The sequence below is a fragment of the Apostichopus japonicus genome, chromosome 10 (genome assembly GCF_037975245.1).
Source record: "Apostichopus japonicus isolate 1M-3 chromosome 10, ASM3797524v1, whole genome shotgun sequence".
Taxonomy (NCBI): Eukaryota; Metazoa; Echinodermata; class Holothuroidea; order Aspidochirotida; family Stichopodidae; genus Apostichopus; species Apostichopus japonicus.
The window spans coordinates 7,400,365-7,420,151 of record NC_092570.1 but is presented as its reverse complement, the minus strand read 5'-3'; the positions used below and the strand labels follow the sequence as shown (position 1 = coordinate 7,420,151).

Here is a 19,787-nt window from a genome sequence, read left to right as displayed (position 1 = left end):
TTACGTGAAAGAGCATCACTCCGCTCTGTCCTGCATAAAATATAAAACACGATTCGAACCATTTCGTAAGAATACTGAAAATTGCGTTCAAAAAAGGTGTACTGTGAGGAATATCGATTAAATGAAATGGATTACTTTATGATGCATGAATGGTGAATTTTAAGAGCAAACTTTCAGCCTCCCTCTCCACCTCTCTCTCTCTCTACCTCTCTCTCTCTACATGGGCACACTCTGAGCTGGTCGTCCTGAAATCGTGGACATTTCATGAATTACAAATTCGCATAGCGCCTCCACTATAGCTTCGTGGGGTATTTAAGCGCAGATGTTGAAACTAACGACACGAGATACTCGTACACAATACACGTGAATGGAGATACTGCGAACATCATCGGATCATTTTCATTGGTATGTACAAGGGATCTATATTTTCATATCCTTATTGCATTTATTTGTAATATAGCTATAGATTGTCCTCGCCTTAAGATATTGCTTCAAAACAAATACCGGTCTAAAAACAAGTTTGAACAATTATACTTAACCGCTGCCTGGTATCATCATCAAACGACGGGAGGGCCAAGTTTAGAAAATGCACGACCACCGTATCCATTGAATTTGAAGGGAGGCTCAATAAGTAGATAAGCATGTTGAGAGCGGAGAGAACAAGTTGGCTTGTATAAGGGGAGATGAGATCAAACAAATCGTCCCCGTTTTTCGCATAGTGGCGAATGTGCACTTTTGGCGAAATTGAGTTAAATGTTGTTCTCACGTTTTTTTCGAGTGTGAAGAATCGATTTAGCCGGGTAAGAAGTTCTATACCTTTCTAGATTTTTAGTTATTTCTGACTGGTTTTTGACGAATGTCCACCTAAGGCCCACTCTCGTTTTCACATACTTACGAATACTACCTGCGTCATTATAATCATTCAGTAACACAATTTGTCTAAGGTCTAGGTGTTTTTGCATATAACAACGAATATTACCCTTTGGGACAAGCCGAAAATAACAACCATGTCATACTGATTTTACAACCAACTAACTGCCATTTGAAAACACTCAGGACTATGGAAAGGTCATATCTTTATTATTTCCACCTCATCTTGTAATTGATTAATGCAGCATTTCATACACGATAGCATAAATCGTGAAAACAGAATGGCCAGTGGGTGAACAATTATATACCTGAATAGTAGATTCGATGCTTGTACCTGTTGCGCGGGTATGGCTATATAGACAGTATAGAGTAACTCTATTTACGGCTATTTCTCTACTGAATCGGTGTAACAGTGTCCGTATATTTGGTTAGAGCTATGTAAATGAGGAAAGAGGTGGTATAAGTCAGGACCACAGGACTTACAGGAAAGGAATCCCAACCATTATAATGGAATTATATAACGGAGATCCATGTGATGAACTTATCCCTAAAATATCTAAGACCATTATCCTGCACGGTACGGGAGTAAATTGTTTTTTAAAAGTCGTGGCATGGAGCTACTTTCTTGCCAATGTGTAATGTCATATAGTGCCGCTTGGCCGGATGGTGAGGGGGGGGGGGGTGGGCGTATTATTTAATTCTCTTAGTTTTCTGTATCCTTTTCAATGTGAATGTAAACAGTCCAATAAACAATACCAGTATTATGACAAATTAAAACATCAAAACACCAGCTCATTTCCAAATGAGACTTGCTCCAGTCTTCAGTTTCATATGTGAAGAAATGTTAAAATGTAACATCTCCCTAAAGAAATACGGTTTCTCTTAGCTGTTGGCGGCTTTGCTAATCACAAGCATTACTCTAACCTAATTGATAGCTACCTTTATCTGGCTTAGTAATACCTAGTTTCATAGTAAAAGGTCACGTACTTTTACATGAAACTTTGGAAGGTACTATCATAGTTTTTTTTTTCTTTAGTATAGTTACTATGCAACAAGGACGATGAGGGGGGGGGGGGGGGGCATTTAGACCTAATTACTAGATAATCTGTATCGCACCCTTCAGATTTGAGAGAGACTTGGATGTTTTCTTCTAGGGTCATAGGGGAAGTTATACTGTACCAGATATTTTGTTATATCGCTTATGTATTAACTTTTAAATACAATTAATAAAAACATAAATATAAAGAAGGAGCCACACAATATAGTACAACTTCGAAACACTTGAACAATGGCACAGTTGTTTTCTACTTTAAATTTGAGGATTCGCACGAGGTTGGTTTGGATATTATGAAAGTGCCTGTGAGAGTAAGAACAACTTCACATCCCGTTTAAAGGGATAGTATAGTGCAGAATCTTCCTAAACGTTTAAAAGATACGTAGAAACTATTGTTAGAGACATTTCACGTAATACACTAACTTGAACATGAAGAATTGCACACAACTCCCCGTAGTCTGTGTGCTTCATAAAAGTTCCGACTCAACAGATTACGCAACTGGAACACGGACAACATGATTTCTAAATTACATCCATGTTTTTCAACTTTTCTCCTTGCCCTCTCTATACCCTCTCCCCTCACCTTATCCAACCCCCTCCATTCCACCCAAGAAAAGCATATTAAAGTACGTATGATGATATAGGTCAGTGTATAACCCATGCAAATCCCTTGTCTATTTGATACAATGTAGAAAATCGTGACGGTTCTTTTTAAAATAAATAAGACCAATGTACCACCCCCTTCAGCAGCCGGCTTATTTTGCCCTTCCTACCCCAACATCTCCCTATCCGACACCATCCATGTCACCCAAGAAAAACACACTAAAGCACTTATATCCGCGCATGACCCATACAAATTCCTTGTCTATTTTATACATACCAACAAAACGTGGGCGTTCGTTTTACAAATTAATAAGACCAATATACCACCCGTTTCAGCAGCCGGCTCTCCTTGCCCTCTATACCCCCTCCCTCACCCTATCCGACCCCATCCATTACACCCAAGTAAAATATACTAAAGCATATATGTTGATACCTGTGTATAACCAATGTAAATTCCTTGTCTATTTTATATATTGTAGTAAACCGTGGGCGGTGTTTAAGACCACCGCTTCGATTCCACCTAATCCCCCTCCCCCCTCCCGCCCTTCCCCATGTAACAGCGAAGATTCACGGTGTACCCTATGGCTACTACACACAACAGTGACGAATACTAGTCTGTGTCAGGAAGAAACTTCAAAATTTAGTTATAGCATAGTGACGAATGTGTGACGAATGTCTAAACTTAACTGATAAATGACATGACATAACGACGAATATGTTGGCACTAAAATTACTACTTTGTAAGAAATTTTTCGATCAGCAACAAATATGAGAACTCAAAGTTCTTTGTGTTATATTTAATATATTGACAACTTTCGGTAAAAAAATATCCTTCTTTTAATTACGATATACTAAAGTAAAAATGTGAAAATCTTTAGAGCGCGTTTTCTAAATACTCACCTTTTGCACATACGTCACTATACACCAGAACACGGACGAAATATTGAGGTGTTTGCCCATGAAGGGCCTTCCAAGTTAGCAAAAGAATTTTGTAGTTGATTCTTTGTTGAATTGGAAGCCAGTGAAGGTGATAAAGAGCTGAGGATATATATGCTCAGATTTTCTCATGTTAAGGATCAAACTATAGCTGCTGAGTGCACTATTAAGGACAACCAGCATCTTGTTTATTAAACGTTTGGTAAAATGACAGTGCGGGACGATCTTGTTGAAAAATTACAGATAGGAGGACGTTTTTAAGAAAAGTCACCCAGGAAGGAACCTGGGCAGGAAAACCAAACTACCGAACGACTGATCCGCTCTTAACCCCAGTCCCCTTACATCGAGACTGTGACTGTGTGATCATCGTCAGGTGTGTATGACTATTCCCCTCGAAAGGGAACAGATACTACACATGATCTTAGCCAAAAGGTCGAGAAGCGATAAGAGGACTAGAAGAAGCGAGAAGAGGCAGCATTACCCTGCTTGCCATCTCTAATTCCAACAACAAACAAATTTTAAACAGAACTCATACCACAGCTTATATCACCTTGCACTCAAAGTCCCTACTTATAGGCCTATAAGTAATTCACACGTTCTTCATGCAGGAAATAGCCCTCTTTTCAACCTTCTTGAAGAATTCAACTTTTAACTTATACCCAAAAAAAAAACCTTGGGAATGACCGATTAACTATAGATCTCCTCCTGAAATACCAAGTCGCAACTAACTCACTTCCCAAATAATCGAGACCACTCTGTCCTCACATTCTTTAGTACTTAAATACAATTCCTTTAGAAATCTCTTCAATTTTTCCTGACTTAGGGTTCATTCATGGCTTTCTATGCAGTGCAATTGTAACAATGCTTCACTTACCAGCCACTCTCTGGCTAAACATAGACAACTGATCCTGAAAAAAACTATCCCAAGCAGGACCTCTCACGAGGTCCTCTTGGTCAGTGGTTAAACTCCTTTAGTATTATAGTATTTATCCTTTCTTAGTATATCGAGGGTTAAGTCAGGTATACGACGAAAAACGTTGAACTAAACTAAAAATAAAGTTATAAACCGTTTGGTATGTAATTGCCCAAAAGACAGAATTAAAAGATGGATGACTGTATAGGCACATGATGATTTTTATTTCGTCATAGAACTTTAGCAAAATGCAATATTATCTGTATGATACATACCCATAGGCTACATTAGTTTGTACGAAAAGATCTCTTGTTCATATACCGGAGAGGATTCTGACGTGTTGAGTTGAATTAAAATATTCTGAAAGCTTCTCCGATTCCTCTGTTTGTCATTATAAAATTAAATTAAAATACATTAATTATTAGTACATATATACACTACGACCTACTCTCAATTTGAGTTGATTACGCTACATTACCCCCCCCACCTCGGACCCCCACCCATACACCATTTTCGACGATTGGTGCCCCCGTTTTCTTATCTAAAGAACCCCTTACAACATTATGAGGGACCGCATATTTTCAGCAGTGCACACTATTAGCAACATATTGCAAAAAAAAAAATTCAATGCTGTCTCTTATCGACGAGTGCACGTTAAGGTCAGAGGTAATTATATTTCCTCGTGATTATTTAATTTTTTTAAAACTGGCACTGTGTCATCATGAAACGGATCGCAAACTGCCCACTGCCAATCGGGGAAAACGAAAACGCTATATATTTTGAGTTTGGCCTCGACTGCAAGTCAACACGAATTAAATAGGTTTGACTAATGAAAGAAGCAATATATACTAAGCCTTGTGGATAAATTTCCATACAATACCCATGCATTGTGTTTTGAAGATATTGATAAATTGAAATTGTCATAGTCTGATGTACCATTAGTGAACTTGAAGCAAACAGGTGTGATGTCATAGTTGCACACGGTTTGGTTGCTGTTTTTGACTTTATTGTTTTGACATTGGACATATTAAGTGGACGTGAAGCTGTAAATAAAGGCCACTGACTATAGTGTATTTATATTGCTTACTAGTCCCAATTTTAGAGAAGAAATTTGGATGTACGTCTCAAAGGAAACATAAACCAAATTTGTAACTGTGCTTCTATGCCATCACACGTGTTTACATTAAGTTCAAGTTTGCATGGTACAAATACATATATATATCACTCAAGGAAGTTTATCAATAACCACAGAGAGTGTTCAATACTGGGGTAGAGTACCACTGCAACACCTACAGTTAAGGACGACAATATGAATAAAACATGATTCTTATTGTTTACTTCAAGTTGTTCTTAATTAAATGTTTTGCATTCATTATTCTGCTCTATAGTACAATCACCTCTTCTTATTTTGAGGGCCGTAGTTCATAGATTATGCATTTCGCAGTACGAAAGTAGGTAAAATTCTTCCAAAAGCGATCTGGACGCTCATTCGGGGATGGATAATACTTTCGTGTCACTATACGTTTATACAACATTGAATAACGTTAAGTTGTCGATATAAAACCCCATATAGCGAGATGTCTTTTCTTCATCACACGCCTTCCTCGTAAGCGAACATTCAATACATATATATTTATATATATATTTATTTATTTATATATACATATATATATATATATAGCCTATATATAGCCTATACATAAGCTATATATATTACCTACATATAACGTATAGGCTATTATATATATATATATATATATAAATATATATATATATAAATATAAATATATATACATATATATATATATATATACATATATACGTACATAGCCTACATTTACACATGTATAGGATATAAATATATATATAGACTATATAGGCTATATATATATTTTATTTTATATAGCCCATAAGCTATATATATATGCTATACATATAGGCTCTATATATAGGCTATATATTTATATATCATATTTTCCACATTTCCTTTGGTACTAGTAGTAGTAACCATTGGACTCCTTGAAATAGTTATGCCGCACTACAGTATACATTCGTTACGGCACACTGAAAGTTAAAAAGATGAATTTACCTTGCTTTTTCGTCTATACTTCCTTTGAAATATTAAACATCCCTACCATCGTAGCAAAAAGGCAACAAATCCGAGAAAAGAAAGATTAATAATCACATATTTCCCAAATTTATTGAAGATAAAATAGAGACCGTATTGAAATTCCATTGATATCGAATCTGCATAACTTCACACATATTACTAAACTTCACACTGCATACAGCAGCAATCTCTTTCTTAATGCCACATACAAATCTTCCCCTAGCTCCAATTCTATTCTTAATTTTTTCTTTCTTTTATCTTTCTCTCTCTCTCTCTATACATCTTTTCTTTTCTCTTAGCTTATAAAATTACTGATTCATTACGTAGTTTTCACTCTCTCTAAGATGTTTTGATAGCGAAACAATACAATAGAGGCTCTTTTCACACGAATAGAAAACTGGAGGTTGGCTAGAAATTAGCTTTTTGTTAGACGCCTCTTTATTCATTACAATACGATAGATCTATTGTTCCTATTGTTTCGCCTCTATGCGCTTTTGTGTTCTCCATCTTTTCAACGCGTTGTTTCCTTCTCTTTGTTTTCCCCCCTCTTCTAGTCAGTCTTTCTTTTCAAGACTGACTTAAACCTTGAAGTGTTTTTGTCTCTCTGCTTTTGTAGTGATATTGACGTTCATTTTTTATTGTTTGCATTGTGACTCTATATGAGGTTATTATTCTCTCTGGAATTGTCTTCTTTTTCTCTTTCTCTTTCTCTATCTCTCTGTTTGGGCAAATAAATCGAATGATGACCGCACAAAATGTCTAAAAAACAAGACAAATTTAGGGCCTGCTGCTTCAGTTTATTAGAAAACTAAACAATTTGTTTCCTTGACTTCCAAAGACTTGAAAAGAATGAATGGACAAAAGGTCTTTTGAAGTAAAGTTAAATGTTTCTCACCGAAGAAGATACAAATTAACCACTAAGCAGAATAAACACGAAGGAGCATAGGCCTATGTATATATAACGGTGGAAGTGTACACTGCAGATTTTTCTTTTATGTTTGTCTAATGTCGGTTTATCTGTCTGTCTGTTGTGTACACTCAGCTTTGTTGAGTATATACTACCGGTATACATAAGTGTTGAAATATCCAGAAAATCATTGTGCATAAGGTTACGTCTGACAATCATAATAATAAAACAGGAATAATAATCCTTGAAACTTTCGAGGTAACGTAACCACTTTTTTCTTTAAAAAAAATCCATTTCTAGTTTTGCTATCATCTTCCTTTTTAGCTGTTCCAAGTTATGGCAGGTGGCAAAATTACCTAAGTTCTTTAAGCTATTTGTATAACTTAAGTTTAAATACATTCGTAACTCAGAATAATCCCCCGATTAAACAGATAAAAGCAACAAACAAACTAATATCGGATATGAAGACATACCATTTAAATAGTAGATGCCGGAAACAGGATGTTATGTATGTATATGTGATTTTCCCGCAAGCAGGAACTCGCGAAAGAAGCCATGGAGGCTTGTAGACTCGCAAGCTGACCGAAGCCAATCTCTCGGCACACATCCATTTAACGTCCATGTCGGGAAGTTGTTATTGAACAACACCCTTGCCAGACGACACACTTTGCTGTCGGCGGGGAATCGAACCGGGGATCTCATGACTGGGAGACGCCGCTAACCACTAGGCTATACACTTCGCCTTAATGTTATATATAGGACGTGTGGTTACGGAGACCCATTATGTGTGTGTGTGTTGTCTTCATTTGTATGTGTATACATTACAAAACATGTACACGCAATAGGTGATACATGGAAATATTACTGTAGCAGGCCTATACTTCCAAAGTATACAGTAATTATTTATTGATTTGTTTTTCCACAAAAGTACAAAATGGAGGGACTCCTTCCATAAAGTTTAAAAGCGTAACAGTGTGGAAGACTCCCTTAAGAAAGAAAGAAAAATTATATATACACATATACATATTAAATATAAATACAAATTAAACGTTCATTGCATGTAGTACTTATATACAAGTATATAATTTGGTAGTAGTCAGTAACTAGTTACTATTTCCTTACATAACAACTTTCTTGAAAAGGATGTGAATGACTTTTTACTCTTTAAATCATTCGTTAGTAGATTCCATGTTTTTGTTGCACGGATTTGTAGGCTTAAAGTTCCAATGGTGGTATTGTAGAGATTATAGTGGGCATGATTAGCATGCCTTGTGTTATGACTATGTACATCTCTGTTTCTGACTAAAGAATGGTCAAAGGTAGCTGGTAGTAATCCATTCCAGGTCTTGTAGGCAAATAATGCAAGCTTAACTTTAATGAGATCGTGCAATGTTAGTAAGTTAAGTTTCTTAAATAGGGAACTGGTGTGCTCACGGGGGGCTGAGTGTGTTATGTGGCGAATGGCTGCCTTTTGGAGTATGATAAGATTGTTATGGTTGATATTGTGTGTACCAGACCAAATAATGGAACAAAAATAAGTGAGATGCGGGACAATCAGGGTCTGGTATAGTGCTCTGAGTATGTTTACCGATAGAAAATATTTCAACTTAGATAATATGCCAACATTCCGTGAAATTATACTGCATATAGTTGAAATATGGTTGCGCCAGCTAAGTTTACAATCAACATTTACACCTAAAAACTTAGTAGTAGACACTTGCTTGATTATTTTCCCGTCCATACATATATCTTTTTATTTTTCCAAATAAGTGTATTACAAGTATTAAAGACAATGTAATTACTTTTTTGTACATTGAGTGATAATTTTTTGGCTGAAAACCAATTAATTCTTTTATTTAATTCAATTGACACCGTGGAAGATAATATGATTATGTCGTCGCTCTCGACGATATCTGTTCAAGTCGAAATATACCGGTAGCTTTCAAGCCAGCCTTGGGAGTAGTTCCTATAATGCCGTATGAATATAATTTATTGATAAGGACGGTATGATCGATCGTGTCAAACGCCTTCGAAAGGTCGTTGAATACACCTATGCAATTTTCCCCATTATATTAAGACTAGTATGTAAACTGTTAACTGCATCTGGCAAAGCCTGCAATTCAGTAGAATATTCGGGTCGAAAGCCGAACTGTTCTTTACAAAGAATATCATATTGGTTAAGAAAATTGAATATGCGATTGAACATAAGTCGTAATTCTATACTTTTAGAAAAACAGGAAAGCATTGAAATCGGTCGATAATTCTCATATACATGTGAATCTCCTTTTTCATAGATTGGTTTAACCTTTGCCATTTTAAGTTTATCTGGGAATATGCCAGTGTTAAATGATAAATTACATATATGGGTCAAAGGCTTAGCAATAAAAGGAATAACATTTTTTTACAATCTTTTTTACAATTTTTTTGAAATCATCATATCCTGCTGCTTTATTGGGTTTCAAGTTGAAAGCTGCAATTTAAATTAGTTCTTCTTCTGTGACTGGGAATGTGAATATTGAATGACTATATTGTTATCATGGATGGTACTATGTGATTTACCTTTGTTATTTATTTTTACTAGCAAGCGATGGTCCAAGTTTTACATAGAAATTGTTGAAGTAATTCGCAATGATATTTTAATCACTGGTTTCTTGGTCACCATTTTTGAAAGCAGCAGAATATAATGATTCTTTACGGGTATGGTGCAACATTTCATTAATAGTACGCCATGTATGGTTTGTGTTATTTCTGCTCTCATTAAATTTATTGTCAAAATAGAGCTTCTTCGAAAGTCTAATTATTTGGTTAAGCTTATTACGATAGGTTGTATACATAGACTTGTTCGTATCTGTAGAAGACTTTAATTGACGTCTAAAAAGTTTGTGCTTCCATTTAAAGGAAGTCACTGCCATTCGTAATCCAGGGGTGTTTCTTTCTATACGACGCTGTTTTTGACTGATTTGGCGAATATGAAAACAATTATTATTAGTTGAACTGAGAGAATTAAAAAAGTATTATAAGCAGAATTGACATCATCTTCGTTTAAAACATTATCCCAAGATGTGTCCCTTATTTCAGAAGTAAAATGCTTTATGTTGTTAGTATTGTAATTACGTATATAGATGGTATTGTTTGATCTGATTTTCTTCCCTACCACTGTTAGAATTATCGGAAAATGGTCACTTAAATCAGTTATTTTGAACCCCTGAAGTAATCGTAGAATCATCGTTTGTAACAACGTTATCTATCAGGCTTGTAGAAATACTACTAATACGAGTTGGAATAGTTATTGTAGGGATGAATCCGTTCGAATAGAGAATATTTAAAAACGTTGTTGATTTGATTTCATTCGATAAATCAATTTAATAATCACCCATTATGTAGGTTTTACAGTTTTTATTCGATATGATGTTGAAAATATTTTCCAGATTAACACAAAACTCATCTAAAGAACCACTAGGTGGTCTGTAGACTCTGCCGATAAGAAATTTATCCTTTGAATTTATGTTTTGTAGCCTCTATAAAGAGAGACTCTATATAGAATTATCAAAGATTGATAGGTCGGGTCTACAAATAAAACTTATATCTTTACGTACAAATAGGCACTGACTCCACCGCCCCGTTTATTGTCACGATGTTTTACAACAAGTTTGTAATTATCCATTTTTATGAGAGGAGAACATTTTTCATTGAACCAGGTTTCTGTGAATCCAATTGCCGTAAAATCATTATTTAATACAGAAATGAAAGTGTTAATATCGTCAAACTTATTGTTTAGGCTACGACTGTTGCGGTGGTACAGTGATATACCGTAATGAGGGGGCAAATTGTTATATGAGTCTATGTTATGGTAATATACACCAGACATTATTTCCCCGAGGCCGTTATTATCGTGGAGTATAGGTGACGCCATTAGTGATAACAATAATATTGGTAAGATAATGTAAATGTTATTTGGTTCTGATCGTCCCTTTCCCTTGTATGATATCCCCTGATGGTTGTGACGTTGGGCCTGGGGATGTTCTTCCTCTGTTGCTGACTTGTATTCTTCTTCTTTACGACTGTCCAGTCTGCTCCGTCACTCGTTGACAGGGTTCGCTACATCTTTGCGTCAACTTGTTGATTACCTTCGCTCTCCTTTCTCGGCTGAACTTTAGTCAGGTTAGCATTACCTTCCATAACTGTTGACTCGGTCCTAGGTCTGTTAATATCACGGTATTGGTCTGTTTTCTTTACAGGAGGCTGCTGACTACTCTCTTTCAGGTCACTCATGCGTTCCCCGTCTTTATCTTTTGCTAATTAATACCCCACTATATTCTCCGGTCTCGATTCGCTTTCCTGAGCATCATAATTAGTTGACCTCTCTGTAGTGTCCTCATTAGTCGTTGGCTTGTCAATTGGGGTCTTGATTTCTGTGTCCTCATCTATTGTTTCCGTGTCGTCCTTTTCATCGCAGTGGTAACTCGTGTGGTTTGTTGCATTTGTAGAAAAGGATTTAAGGGCAGCGGTTCGCTGAATGCCCTTGTTGACCGACCGCACTCTCTACACGTGTATTTGTGGGCATCGGATACGCAGCGATTACACACCTGTGATTGACCATTGTACTTTAATCTTAGGTGAGTTCCCACTATAGTGATTTCGTACTGTAGAGAATCAACACTGTTTGGTAATTCGAGTCTAACGTATCTGATGCCATTTTCTATGTTGGGGTAGTCTTCGTAATGTTTATGTACCCATATAGATCTCAATATACATCCGTATTCTTCAAATTTTCCAGAAATTTCATCATCGGTAATGTACGTTGGGACTCCCAAAACACTAACGGTTATTATGGTCTTGGTCACTCCCATGATGCCACATATTTCATTCCTTATTTTTTAATCCAGTTTCCTGAATAAGTTCTGCATCTTCTTTGTGTTTTTTTTACCGTTAAGATCCACTGTCCTTGAGTCTTAACACATCCGAGAATATTTTTCTTTCCAGTGTCGTTGGCCAAAGACTTCAGTATATGTCCGTAGAATTAAAATGAGCATCAACAAGCTTCACACTCTTAGTTCACAACACAAAACTATTTGGCGTCATTTTCGCTTATCCGGTACTCATATTGTTAATTACAGCCTGGTCTGCAGTGTTGTATAATTGTGTACATTTCTCCGAGTACTTTCGAGCCACCACTTTTTAGGGTTCCGAGTACCAAGTACCAAAGTCCGAGTTACAGTATTTTAGAATCTATACGGAGTAGCCTACATACGAGTACTTTTTCATTCTGAGTACTTCAAGCAGTTTACGAGTATAGTCGAGATTTGATTGATTATATATGTAATTGGAACGTGTAAATGCATCCTACTGCTTCCTGGTGCTCAATGTAATTAGCTAAATAGGCCTAATTTAACAGTTGATTGTGATGACAATTGTTCCGGAGAATCTTGTTATTGTTTTTCAAATTAAGATTGTCTCAATATAATACGATATGTCTGTCTGATTTTGAATGAGCAGTTTTCAGTATAGTAAACAACTCCCTGACATGTTGAAGTGGGTGTTATATATAGCTAATAGTATACTACTGTGCTCAACCATGCTACTGTCCGTACGTTACCACATGACAGCCACATCACTTATGCTATACACTTTTTCATCTTCGTACAGCCAATAGGCTACGCGGTAACACACTTCGCTGATACTATATTATAGCCAAAAGGATCATCAGTTCTAGAGGTTGATATGTGGCGTGGGTTCGAATGAAGGCATGGGTTCGAATCTCACTTCTGACAATCTTTGGTTTATTACATTTTATTGCCATTTGTCGTAACGAACTTTTCAATTTGCCATTCATATACGAGTACAAGCAAACAGATAACATCCGATGGTCTAAGGGAACAATTTTGAGAGCTAATCGTGACGAATAGTTTCCGTTTCTGGCAGACTGTAAGTAACACTGACCGGAATTGAACAGTAATCTACATGTACCAGTTTCACAAATCAGTAGCCTAAGGAACGCACAAATCAATTTCATAATGGTTACGTTCAGCCTAGGCTAACGTTAGATCTGCTTGGCTTTACTTATTAGCCTATATAGTTAACGTTACATCAATTTCGCTGTGAACTCTGTCGGCCTACAACCAGTGTTATTTTCATCAAACACCATAATTTGTGAACTACATATTCATGTATTTGGCCTAGTTACGACTGTATGCCTTTACTTCCGAAGTTTCTGCTACAAATCCTTGACCCACACTACGTAAAATGTCAAGTTACGGAAGTCTAGCACTTGTTATCTGTGCACTGTTTCTGAATATATATCTAAAGCACATCACAGCATGGTCCCTATCCCTGACGGCCATAACAACTTCGAATCTACATGGAACTAAAGTCAGTTTATTAAGTGGAGATGTTGAAGTCAACCCGGGACCTGTTCAGTGCCCATGTGGTGCATGCTTCAGACCAATTCGAAGGAACCAGAACTCCATCTACTGTGAGTGCTGCTGTTATTGGTGGCATGTTAAATGTTCATCTTTAAATACTACGGAGTTTCAAGTTTAATTCAATACTGACGAGCATTGGATATGCCCAGATTGTACTAGGTTACCCTATGCTACTTGTGGTGACAATACTCTATATCTTATTATTCTGATACCAATGTAAACAACTCGGATCTCGATCTATCGGTTGGTACTACACAATCTACTATTACACACAATCGAGCTGATCTACATGGGATTATGTTCAAGTCTACGCAGTAAATTACCAAACCTCCTAGCGTATCTTGCCATAAATACATACAACTTCATCTGTATTACCGAAACCTGGTTGTCCAGTGAGTGTGACACTAGTGAACCCAGCTTCTCATCTGACTATATAGTTTATAGGAAAGACCGTGAAGCTAGAGGAGGTGGCATCCTTTCAGCATTTTCTTCGAATTTACATCCCACACGTCAGTCTTTGTTCGAACTGGACAATCTAGAACTTTTGTGGGTGGACATTTCTGACTCGACTGATAATAGAAGATGGTTAATTGGAACTCTTTATAGACCACCAAATGCTACCCAAGATTTTTTGAAATTCTGTGAAGGACAGTATATCTAAGATTGACTTGTCAAACTATTCTGGTGTTAAACTGGGTGGTGATTTTAACATTGACTGGGCTGGTGAAATGAATAATAACCTGCTACAGCTATCAACCATATATTATGACTGTGGCTAATTTGAAAAACTTATTGATGGTATCACTCGTCCCTCGGCATTGAACCCATGTCAAGGTTCAGTGATTGATTTGTTATTCACAACAGCTCTTGAGTTTGTTAATACAAGGGTAATTGATAATCCGGTGGGCAGTGACCACCATGCTGTTAGTGTCCATTTGAAAAGATTCAAGCTCCCTAAGAAACCAAAAATCATTAGAAGTTTTCTTAATTATAAGCAGGGTGATTTTGAGCATTTAAATATTCTACCACATATTGCACCCTGGGACATGGTGATCAACGACCATGATGTCGAGTCATCCTGGAATGGCTTCCTTGATTTATGGTCCGCTGCAGTTAGGGAATCGATACCCACCAACATGACCAATAATAGGGGTAAAAGCCCTTGGATAAATGGAGATCTGGCAAAACTCCTGAAAAAGAAACGTAGGCTGCTTAAAAAAAATGCAAAACAGTCAAATTTATAAATCACTGGAATACTTACAAAACCTTTAGGAGAATTTAGTACAGTCTAAGGTTAATAAAGCATACTGGGCTTACATTAATGATCTTTTGTCTAATTCTGATAATTACAAGCGATTCTGGTCATTTGTTAGAAGTAGACGTTAGTCACACCTGCCTGATAATTTTAAATGTGGCACGTCTCTGCTGCACAAGTCCAAAGATATTGCGGAGGCATTTAATAAGTACTTTTTATCTGTTTTTAATTCTGCTGATGAGCCTCTGGTAGGTCCTCCTGAATGCCAACTACCAATCCAACCACTATCTAGTTTGGATATTTCTATATCTGACATCTCTAATATACTTGATCAGCTGGACCAGTCTGGCACTGGGTCCAGTCTGTTTGTTTGATAGATTACAAAGAGTTCATTTTTATGGTAATAACTCCTCATGGGTTAAAGTCAGATCTGGGGTACCCCAAGTGAGTGTCCTTGCGTCAACATTGTCCTTTCGTCAAAATACTTTTTATCAATGATTTTACATATAATCTGTCATCTCAATGCTCTTTGTTTGCAGATGATGCTTTGATTTATAGATACATCCATAGTAATGCTGATTCTATTGCATTTCAGCATGATATAATTCAGCTTTGGTGTACTCTTAACAAAATGAGTATTAATGCATCAAAGAGTAAAGTAATGCGGCTTACAAAGAAGAAGAAAACCCCCAGCTCCCCACTATGTCCTTAATGGAAGTCTGCTGGACAATGTTCACTCACAAATATCTTGGTATTATCTTTGATAGTCAACTTAATTGGAATAATCACATTGATTATGTTTCTGCTAAAGCCCGTAAACTTATTGGGTTTCTTCGTTCTGTTTCAGCTGGTCTGAGCAGCACGGTTCGCCTTATGCTTTTTAAATTCTTGGTTGTCCCTGTTTTAGATTATGGTTTACCTGCCTGGGGACCCCAGAATCTGACTCATGAAGGTAGACTGGAGGGAGTCCAGAGGAGTGCAACTCGTTTTATTTTAGGACAAAGGAGACAGGAAATGGAGTATAGTACTCCTTGAACTAATATTGCCCTTTAATGACACATGCTTTTAGAAAATCATTACTCGAGATAGGAATACACTAGAGAGCTTCCCATAGCTTTATTTTGCACATAAGACAGCCTGCATCAATAAACAACCTTTTTCCGAGGGGGTCACATGGACTTTTTTTTTTTTTGTCTTCAAAGATTTGTTTACATTCAAAACACCGGTCGTTTTTCAAAAAAATCGTGAGAACAGTGAAAAATGTCAGTCAACTGACCCTATCTTATACAACTATCTAATACATACAAGGAATCAAATCAGGAGCCTCAGAGGCATATGTAGAGAGATGGCTCTATATTTGGGGAAAATATGTCAAAAAATAACGTTTTTCGGTCTATGTTAAGGCCAAGGGCGGCGGAACCGGGGGGCACAGGGGGCACGTGCCCCCCCCACTTTTCCTCAGGTTAAAAAATGTGCCCTTTTTCTATATAAAAATTGAGGTGTCTCAAGTTAGCAAGAGGCCAGGGAACCAGAATGAACACTCGGGAAGGGCCGTTTCCGGCCATCTGAGGGGTTTGTAAAACCAAAAATTTTCTTGTACGCTCCGCGCCAACCGACGGTGGCGCTCCGCTCAGATAGTCGTGCATACAACTTTGCAAATCCTGGCTACGCCCCTGACTTTTAATGAATTTCTGTGGATCAAACTCAAAGCGATTTCGAATGGAAAAAAATTGTTAAGATATTAACAAGAAATAAACTCTAATTCGGAAGATTCCTACATTAGCAACTAGCATGATTTCACCTCACCTTGTCTCAATAGAAAACTTGTTCCTTGTTTCCCAATTTGCACATTGGATATTGCAGGGGGGGGGGGGCGTTGATGGAGTGATGTGTATACGCAAATAAGATAATACAATAAGAGTTATAAAGGGTACTAAATATAAGGCTACATCAGTCCAATCTAATTTCTGCAAAGTGCCCTTTGATGTCGGTGCCCCCCAGATTAAAAGTGCTTCCGCCGCCCTTGGTTAAGGCCAAAAAACGGTCAAGTTTCCGAAAATATTTCTCCCGAATGCCTCACCCTACAGAAAAGATTTTTAGCTCTCCAGAAGCGCCACACTGAAATTCAACTCTACATAGAAACAATTAAGCAATAGCGCCTCCACTTTGTGAGTAATCCCTAGCAATTCAACTCGAGCATTTCTACGGTAAAGAATTTCGGTCAACCACAGTTGATATGCTTAGCGTCGTTAGGGTCAATGCAATCACTCACGTAAATGAAACGGTACCTATTTAGCACATATTATCATGGCTAAATACTTCTAAGAGGCGTTAGACCTTCTTTTTATGGGCAATTTTACCATCAAGCCTTTGGAGAAGAAGATTCTGACTCTGAAATTCTGATACGGTAAGCCGCATACTGTATGCACACTGTTTGCACACTGTATGTACTATGTATTGTGTATGTAGCGCAATTGGTATATATAGACTTACCGTTACGCGTGACTATCAATGTATTACAGAATACATTTGTTTGTTTGGAGGGGGGAAAATCAGTCATATTCCTCACATTCAAACATCAAATTATATTTTACTTATGAAATAAGATGTCTTGAACTCATCAAACTATCAAAAGTCCAGCAGATTTCATCAAAATAATTTCAAATGGGCAAAAAAAGTACATTGTTTGTATCATAACCTCATTTGCATATTTACACATCTAATTAGCTCAATTATAAAAAAAAATTATAAAAATTAAAACTTCATTTCAATACCTATCTGTCAATACTTGGGTCCCTATTGACGAAATGAACAGATTTTAAGTAATTACAATGTGTAAATATTTTCCCCCAGGGGGACAATTATATGATCACAATGGGGACGTAAGGAGTATTCTTGGTTGGTATTCTTTACTAATCGATATAAACTTCTCTTGGTTCTTTTTGTTACAAAGCGCTTTTTTGGTAAATTTTCTTGTCCTGCTATTGTAAGCATCACTGTAAATTCCCGCCACACTGAGAATTTACTTTTTAATCATGCTTTTGCAAGAACAAATGTTTTGAAAATGAATTTTTTGAACCAATTTCCTAGGATTTGGTATGAACTTCCCCCCGAGACCAGGAATTTGCTCTTGTGTGGTTCCTACCAGTCATTTGTGTGCAATATTAAGAAACATTTCTTAGCTTAATCACACGTGTAATTTGTCAATTTTAATTCTTATTTTTCTTATGGCTTTATTTATGAATATTATATATTTATTTTAGTTCCAAGGCTCTTATTGTAAGGGTGTACAGGCCTCCGGGCTACAGGAATTTGGTTTCCTTTTGTACACCCTGGTCCGCTTTGTGTTTTCATACTTTGTTGTTTGTATACTGTTTTTGTGATTGGATCAAATATATAATGAAAAAAAAAATGAAAAAAATGATGCGTTGTAACGAAAGTTTAAAATAACAACTTTTTTTTGTGTATAGATATACTCGTAAATTTCTCGTCCTGTGCGAGTACCAATTACTACTTTATACCGAGTGCAAATATGCTCACTTTTTGCCACTGTGTTTGAATGACTGCCATTTTGTAAGTTTGCATTATATTTGGCTGAAATTTCGTCAGTGATTTGTGTGAGTTACGTTGTCATAAATGCAATATTTTATAAATCTAATGGTCATTGAGATCATTTTCTGAAAACTTGCTACTTCTAGAGCGTTTGTCCAATTATACTGAAATGTTGTGGATAGAACGTTTGAATTGTCGTGAACCAAAGTTGTTCAGCAAAAATATTTTTGTCGTCATGTGCATGAGGGTCAAAAGCCGGGCATTCTGTAGATAAAATGTAGGCCACGGATCACATAAAATGATTATGAAATTTGTTTCTCAACTTCTTAGTATTCATAACCAGAATGCTTTTTGATGTAATTAGCAAAACGTCTTCCATCTTAACTTTCCCGACATCTGGGAAATAATTCCACCGTGGGAGACTTGATCAAGTCAAATATTTACTCGTTATCCAAGCTTTCTATCTAGTTCGATGTCATTCTCTGTAAAAGGACTACTTGGCAGATTTGTAGTTTGAACTTTCCACAGTTTGTGTGTGTAATACGACATGTGAGAATGACCTATGTTGTTGGCGCCGATTCCGATTTCTGTTCTTTAACGTTTCTCTGTGGTACGTCAATCGTAAATAAGTTGCAGGTCGTTCCATTATTGTGTGGGTGCAATTTTCGTGAGCAATTTTGGGTCAGCAAGATTCAATCGTCATATCCACAATATTTAAGCAGATTAGGCATATGAATACTTTTTTTATTGGTTGTACATTTTCGTTCTTTGATTGTGTGAATGAAAACTACGAAGTGGGTTATAGTTTATCCCCTAGTATTAAGTACAACGATCTATTGCATAAAATAAGTTCGTAACAGTGTTTGAATACTTTGAAGGAATAAAGATTTCTAACATTGTAACAAACTATAGTCTGCTAAGAAGGAGCATATAGGGCAAGGAATAAGGAAGATGGGAGGAAGGAAAAGACACCGTTATCGCCTAGATCCTAGATTTTTCGCACAAACAAATATATAAACTGGTCAGCAATATTGCCAATCAAAACAAATTTCTCCAATAGAAGCTTAGCTGAGCTTCTGCATGGGTCGCTGCACTTGTTTTGTTGTTATTGATAACAAGAAGAGCCTAGACTAGAGCAGTGTACTCTACTATTCGTTACTTCAAG

At 36.7% G+C, this 19,787-nt stretch overlaps 1 protein-coding gene across 4 annotated transcripts in view; it reads left to right on the top strand.

Moving 5' to 3' along the window:
- The first annotated feature begins 271 nt into the window (after positions 1–271).
- The window catches only part of LOC139975040 (ferroptosis suppressor protein 1-like), a 34,574-nt gene continuing 15,058 nt past the window's right edge, over positions 272–19,787 (top strand). The window contains exon 1 of one of the 4 annotated variants that reach the window (XM_071982650.1): positions 272–405. The gene's annotated coding sequence lies outside the window, so the exon portion shown is untranslated. Of the gene's footprint in view, positions 406–11,820; positions 12,010–17,288; positions 17,478–19,787 lie in introns of those variants that run through there. The other 3 variants (XM_071982651.1, XM_071982649.1, XM_071982652.1) reach the window with 3 other exon arrangements.